We start from the raw sequence: 7,053 nt of genomic DNA on the forward strand, positions 1-7,053 counted from the left end.
TGTTGGGTCCCCGACCGTAGTGCCCTTGGGGGAACATGTGGGGCAAGGCGGTCCCTTAGGTAGACTGGTCCCTGACCATATAGGGCTTTAAAGGTAATGACCAGCACTTTGAAGCGAACCCGGTAAGCTATTGGCAACCAGTGCAGCGCTTTCAGCACCGGCTGGATGTGATCATGTCTAGGAAGATCCATCAACAGCTTGGCTGCAGCATTCTGCACTAGTCGCAGCTTCCGAATTTGCGACAAAGGCAGCCCCATGTAGAGAGCGTTACAGTAGTCTAGCCTCATAAGTACAATATGGTAGGTAGACAATAATTAGATGAGTGAATAGATTCAAAATTATTAGAATACAAGAAGGGGGACCCGTGATACTCATGGGGGGGGAGTATTCCCCACAGCTTCCGGCCTGCAGAAGCAGGAGGAGCTCCACAGGAGGAGGAAGCGGCAGCAGGTGAGCCCAGCAGGCGGACCCAGCAGGGCCGCCAAGCTTTCTCCCTCCTCCCTCTCCCCTGGTGGCGAGGCCCGCCAAGACGAAATCTATTTATACTTAGAATCACAGAATCATAGAGTCAGAAGGGACCTCCAGGGTCATCTAATCCAACCCCCTGCACAATGCAGGAAATTCATGAAACCCCCCCCCCCCCCCCCCCCCCCCCCCCCCCCCCCCCAGCAGCGGCGAGGCCTGAGTGCCCTGGCAAGCTTTCTCCCCCTCCCCCCAGCGGCAGTGAGGCCTGAGCGGCTCACAGCTGCAGGCCCGCCAAGCCTTCTCCTCTCCCGGTGGTGGTGGCAGCAGCAAGAGAGTTGCCAGGGCATTCTCTGTGCATGCGCAGGGAATGCTCTTTTAATTCTGGGGGAATTTAAGAAACCCTCTATGCTTGTTTGAATGTTGTTTGGAGAAGATTCTTTTAAAGCAGTGCGGAGGTGCAATGACAGTGGAGCCGCCCCGAAAGGACGATAAACATATGTGGATGTGCAAAAGTATGCTAGCACTGTTGAGGTGTGAAAACGACACCAAATGTAGACAGCTTTTTTGAAGACAGATTCAAAAGGCTGGGACACCGGTGGGAAAGACAAGTGCAGATTCAGCCTTAGATTAGATGGGGCATCCAAAACGCCAGACAATCTTTCCTTTCCTTTCCTTTCCTTTCCTTTCCTTTCCTTTCCTTTCCTTTCCTTTCCTTTCCTTTCCACTTTTCCCTGATATGCCTGATGTTACTTTATGTATACCACATATAATGTATGCAGAGATATCATATATTTTTGCAGTATTTGAAACTTGTGTACCAAACTGTGTGCACACAGCAGCAATACACATGCACAAAATAACGTCGTCATGCTTCTGACTGTTACAGGCTATGTTCTGCTGTGTCTCTGGCATCAATATTTCTCTCCCGCCCTCATTTTCTCCCCCTGCTCCCCTACCCCGGCCCCATTCCCAAGAGGGCTGCAGGAAGTGGCTATGTTATTAATAAACTCTCCACTGCCACAAGCCCTTCACCCACAATCTCACACTGCTTCAGCACTTTTCCTTCCTTTATTTAGTATCCCATTTCACAATGGAAGCCAATCACTTGCTGCAACCGATTACAGGGAAATGAACTCTAAAACCACACTGAGTGAATGATAGAAGGTAAATGTGCAATGTAATTTCAGATTCATCTGTTTCGCTACAGCCCTGTATGTGGATACAAAGAATGTGCATGCAGAGAGAGAGTGGGTTTGTGCCCACTAGCCCTGCCCCTGCCTTCAGTATAACATCAGCAGAAGTCCTGCAGGCGTGATCCTCCTTCTCACTGTACACTGTACACACACAGTCAGTGTACATGCAAGTCCTATGACTAGGCTTACCGTTTACCGGCTTATGGCGGGAGTCCTCCGGGTGATCGCTCTGGTTGCTTGCTGATGCTCAGCTGGTTGGCAGGCAGAAACAGGCCAGCCAGATGGGGGTATGCAGTCATTCTGGCACAACTCAGTAGTGATGGAGTCACATCAGGGGCACTGCTATAGCTCAGCCAGGGGTGGCCAAACTGCAGCTCGGGAGCCGCATGCAGCTCTTTCATACAGTCTAATGTATAACGTTCATAAAAAGCAAATTTGCATATTTCCAATAAAAACGTGTGTGTAATATTTGTTCATGTCTTGCGGCTCTCAAGCATCTGACGTTTATTCTGTCTGGCTGTTAATTTAAGGAAGTTTGGCCACCCCTGGCACAGCCTAAAACTCTATGGAAACCAGAGAGTTTGGGTGTGAGTCCTAGAGTGTCACCCTGGTGCATTGCCATCACTTCCCATTCATTCTAGAAGTTGCATCCTAACCCAGGATAAAGATCACTCATCCCTCTATAAGTTCCCATCTCTCCCCCCCATCCCCCACTAGTTGCCATGCCATGCCTGGTAGCACTACTATAACCTCTTGTATTGACTGAAGCACAGAGCCAAAAACTTTCCAGGTATAATATCAAAACAAGATGACCCCCTGGTCATCTTACATTCAGATACTAGTTACAGTTACGGGGATTGTCTTGCATTCAGGGTTATCCTGGGTTCAAGTAAACATGGTAAGTATGGTAACAGTGTAATGAACACATAGAGAGGCAGTAGGAAGAAGTGCACTGGCTCTGCTCTTCATTCATGCATGTTGCCCACACGTGGACAGAGAACACCTATGCACAGGGGTCATTTCGTAGAAAAAGAGTTGCAGGAGCTCATTAGCATGACTCATTAGCATAACTCATTTGCATATGCCACACCCCTGACATCACCGGAAGTGTGTCAGAAGGCAACACCCACCGCTCAGGCGCCACTGAACTGGTTTGGATTGCTAGCTATTGGGGGGGGGGGAATGTGCAGATCTGCCCTCACAGAGGAGGGAGAGCTTGTACCTGAATAAAAATTGGTCTTAAATGTGCCACTGGACTGTTTTGTATTGCTAGTTATGGGGGGCGGGAACGTGCAGATCTGCCCTCACAGAGGAGGGAGAGCTTGTACCTGAAGGTGGGCTGGAGGGGGCTCTGCAACTTACCTGGCTGCTTCTTGCTCCTCGTCGCCCAACTGAGGGCTGCTGGGAGTAGGGGGCAGGGCTTGTTGCATGTGCCTGCCCCCTGGGCTCCTTACTGCCCGAGCTTTGCTCCTGTATGCTCCCGCAGGAAATGACTCCTGCCTATGCATTTATAAGTCGTATGCATATAGAATCCATACTAGTATTCAGAAACATCCAAAAAGCATTGGTTCCAGACATGGAAATGGATCCCATATGTACACAGTTTATATAAGCAGAGAGGCCTGTGCTCATATATGCCAAACTCATATAAGTGGAGCAGGACCTGTTCCTGCTCCCTCTCTATATGAGTTGGCCCTGAACCCATTAGAGTTGCCAGCCCTACCAACAGGGGGGTTCACCGGCAACAAGATAATGTTATTTCTGGTGTGACCCAGAAGTGATGTCATCACATGGGGTAATTCTCTAGCACTCAACCAAAACTCTATGGTTAATCACTGTGGTTCAAAAACTGAAATGTTACCCCTACTTGGTGATGTCATCTCCTGGTTGTCATCTCCTGCCAATCCAGGAGATCTGGCAGTCCTAAATGTCAAAATACAGGACAACGTATAATGAGTGTAGAAGGCTTCTTTCTCTTTCCTTCCTTCTCTCCCTACCTGTAAACATCATATAGTTTTTTGTGATATTTACTGAGAAGGATTGTTTATGTGGTTAATAAAATGTGCAGAGAGAATGTATTCAGATCTTTTTAATATTAAACATTTTAATTGTCCTTATCAAACCACCTTGAGCCAAGAGGTGTATATACATATTTTAATAAATGAATATATGAAATATACATTATTACTCCTATCCATATTATTTATTGTAATTGATTTCAGTGGGAAACCCATGTCTGTCTCTAACAATTTTCGTACTCAGATCAAATCAGAGTGAAATTCGGAGTGAAAATTGGAGTGAAATTTGTCCTCCCAATTAATCAGAGTGAAACTACCGTTCAGTAAATCCTGATTTTATAGGCAATGAGGGGTGCCATCCTAGGGCCTATGTCCCCTTGCCTTGCAAAGAACTACTCCTTGAGGCATTCTCCCTTCCCCTCAACTTGTAACTGTCCAGGACAGGCAGTCGGTTTTCTGTAAAGGTTTTCTCTGCCAAGTGAGCTGTGGAGGTATATGAATGATGCGGATACAGAGTGGCCATCATTCTCTCATTGTGTGTCTGCTTATCAAAAGGGAACCTGTTTGTAGGAGAGGATTCAATCCCCATTTGTTATTACAGGACTCTGAATAACCCAGAGTTCTCCATACAGCGGAAGGTGGTGTGGTTCCTGTGTTCTTTCCACTGTTGTGTTTGGGTGTGTGTGTGTGCTTGGATGCATGTGTTTGCATTGGCATGTTTTGGTGGCTGTTTCCATGTTGCCCCGTGTCTGTGGGCAGAGTCACTAGTATCTCCAATGCAGTTCCTATGCTCATATCTCCTGAGAGCTGGGTCTTTCTGCCATTTCTTGTCTCTACTGATAGATTCAGGTGGGTAGCCGTGTTCGTCTGAAGCAACAGAACAAAGTTGGAGCCACTAGACCAACAAAGTTTAGTTCTGGGTATAAGTTTTCATGCACATGCACACTTCATCAGATCGGATGAAGTGTGTATGCACACGAAAGCGTATACCCAGAATTAAACTTTATTGGTCTTAAAGGAGCCACGGGACTCAAATTTTGTTCTTTTGTCTACTGAGTAAGCATAAAGATGCCAAATAATTAAAGCCATTCCAAAATATTTCTACAGGTTACCTATTATTGTAATTTTCAATGACTGGATAAATTATGTTAAAGATATTTAAAGAACAGATAATATTTGTACTGGATATTAATTTGTTAATTTCCAAATGCACCCTCCATTTTTTTTACTCCCTCTTGTACGTTACTGAGCTCTGCATGAAAAAATACAAGCCTGCCTACACTGCTATTTGAAGAAGGATGCACTTCCACACTTCCTGATCAATAAACAGATTCCAAACAAAAAAATGCAGACAATCCATTGCTGCAATGATAGATGATTACAATAACAGAGTGCCTTCAGTTTGGTCTTCAAAGCCAACCTGCCAGATCAACTTTAACTGCTTTAGCCTTCTGCTTACACAAAGTTAAAATAAGGGTAAGTGGCACTGCTTATATTCTCCCCCTATTGCAATACCCCCTCCAGACATATGGAGCACCCAAGAGGGCAACTAGAACTCCCTGGGATCATTTCAAGTCAGGAACCCCCCCCCAACCTTCTCCCAAGACAATATGTTCCTGATTTGAATTGGGTCCTTTGTACCTGGGAATTTATTTCACAGTGGGAAACGTGCAATCTCTGACAGCTTGGAAGGCCTCGTGGTGGACCCAAGGACCATATAACTGTATAGTTAGGCCCCACAGCCTAGCCACCCCTTACAGGTTTGTTTGTTTTTCCCCCCGCAAGACTGCATTGTGACTGCATTTGGGCTTTGTGCCTCCATGACCTTTTACTGCCCACCCCCCAGGCTCAACGGAAACTTCTGTTCTTTTTTAAGGCAACAATACACGTAGTTTGTAAGTAAAAGAAAGAAGTATGGCTTTTTTATTTCATTCAATACCCACTTTGTTAATTCAAAGTCTGCGAGGCGTGTATGAAAAATAGGGCTTTGGCATGGGCGTGGGGGGGGGGAGCTTCCACAAACCACTTTCTCATCACATTTCTCCATCACTGTCTCCATAACAGTGGGGTTTGATCAGCTTTCTCCTTTGGGTAATAGATCAATCAGCATTATTTCCAGCACCTCCCAGGGCCCTCTTCTAATTGTCATTACGTTAGTTAAGTAATTAATTTGGAGCAGACTGGGTCGAAATGTTCAGAAATTAATCTGTTACAAACACAAAGAGGAAGAGAAATCAGGTGAGCTGGCACTCATAGAAACAATTGGTGATACTGCCGGAGCACAATATTTCAAAGGCAGTATGAAATCTCTGATAAAGGATGGTCAGCCTAACTCCTGACAACATCCAAAGTGGCTGAATTCCTACTGAAATAGGAGACCCCTGGCAAGCATTTTAATGGGGAAAGGGAAGCCTGACCAAGGATCCCGTTCCCTCTTACCTATTTGGCCTTCTGGGAGAGCTGCAAGAGTTTGGAATGTTGTATGAATGGAAACATTAACTGTGCACCAAAGTAATAAATATTTCACAGCCAGGCAAGCAGATTTCTGTGGTATGCAGGAATGTTGCAAATCAAGCAGATTTTCATGATTTTTCTTCTTTTGCCTAATTTGTTCCATAATCTTTCCGGTTTCCATCGTTCATTCTTCTTAGACTATACAGGCAACTGAAGCCTTGCTCTACTACTGGAATTTTTATTCTGCATTTCCTCTGAGATCTACCAGACATTGGCCACACACATTCAAGTACATCATTGTGACAAGGGGCTAGAAACTTGATTATTATTTTTTAATCAAAAACTGAGGTTCTTAGGAAATGGTATAGTGTACATTTGGGACAGGATGCAGACCACACACACAGACACACACACCTACTTATCCAACTCTTCTGGTGATGTAGTAGGAATCCTAAATTGCTGCCTGTGGTAAAATGACTAAGAGTAAGCAAATTGAAACTAAACCCTGGAAAGACAGGTGACGTCATCACGCCAGGCATGTTGGCCCGATCCGGGCACTTTGGGGGCAGGGTTCTCCCCGCCGGCCAAATCCAGGCCAGCAGGTCGGGGACCCTTTGAGCGGGCAAACCCCCACCCCACAGGGACCTGGCAGCCTTACCATCATGACTGCTTGCAGGTTCTCCACTGGACAAGTGAGCTTGGCCAAAAGTCCAGCAGCATGCAAACAGGCCATTGTTTTCCTTGGCTGGGGGAAGGAAGGAGGGAAAGCAGAAGACAGAGGGGCAGATAAAGGTAGGTTGGCTGTAGGATGGGTTGGCTGTTGGATACCTTCCCCCTTTGTGTTAACGTATCTCCTTATTCCTCCATCATACCTAAAATGAAATATTAGCAGAGGTCATTTCGGGGGGGCTCAGCAGGGGATC

This window comes from Gekko japonicus, unplaced genomic scaffold (genome assembly GCF_001447785.1).
Source record: "Gekko japonicus isolate JY-2015 unplaced genomic scaffold, Gekko_japonicus_V1.1 scaffold986, whole genome shotgun sequence".
Taxonomy (NCBI): Eukaryota; Metazoa; Chordata; class Lepidosauria; order Squamata; family Gekkonidae; genus Gekko; species Gekko japonicus.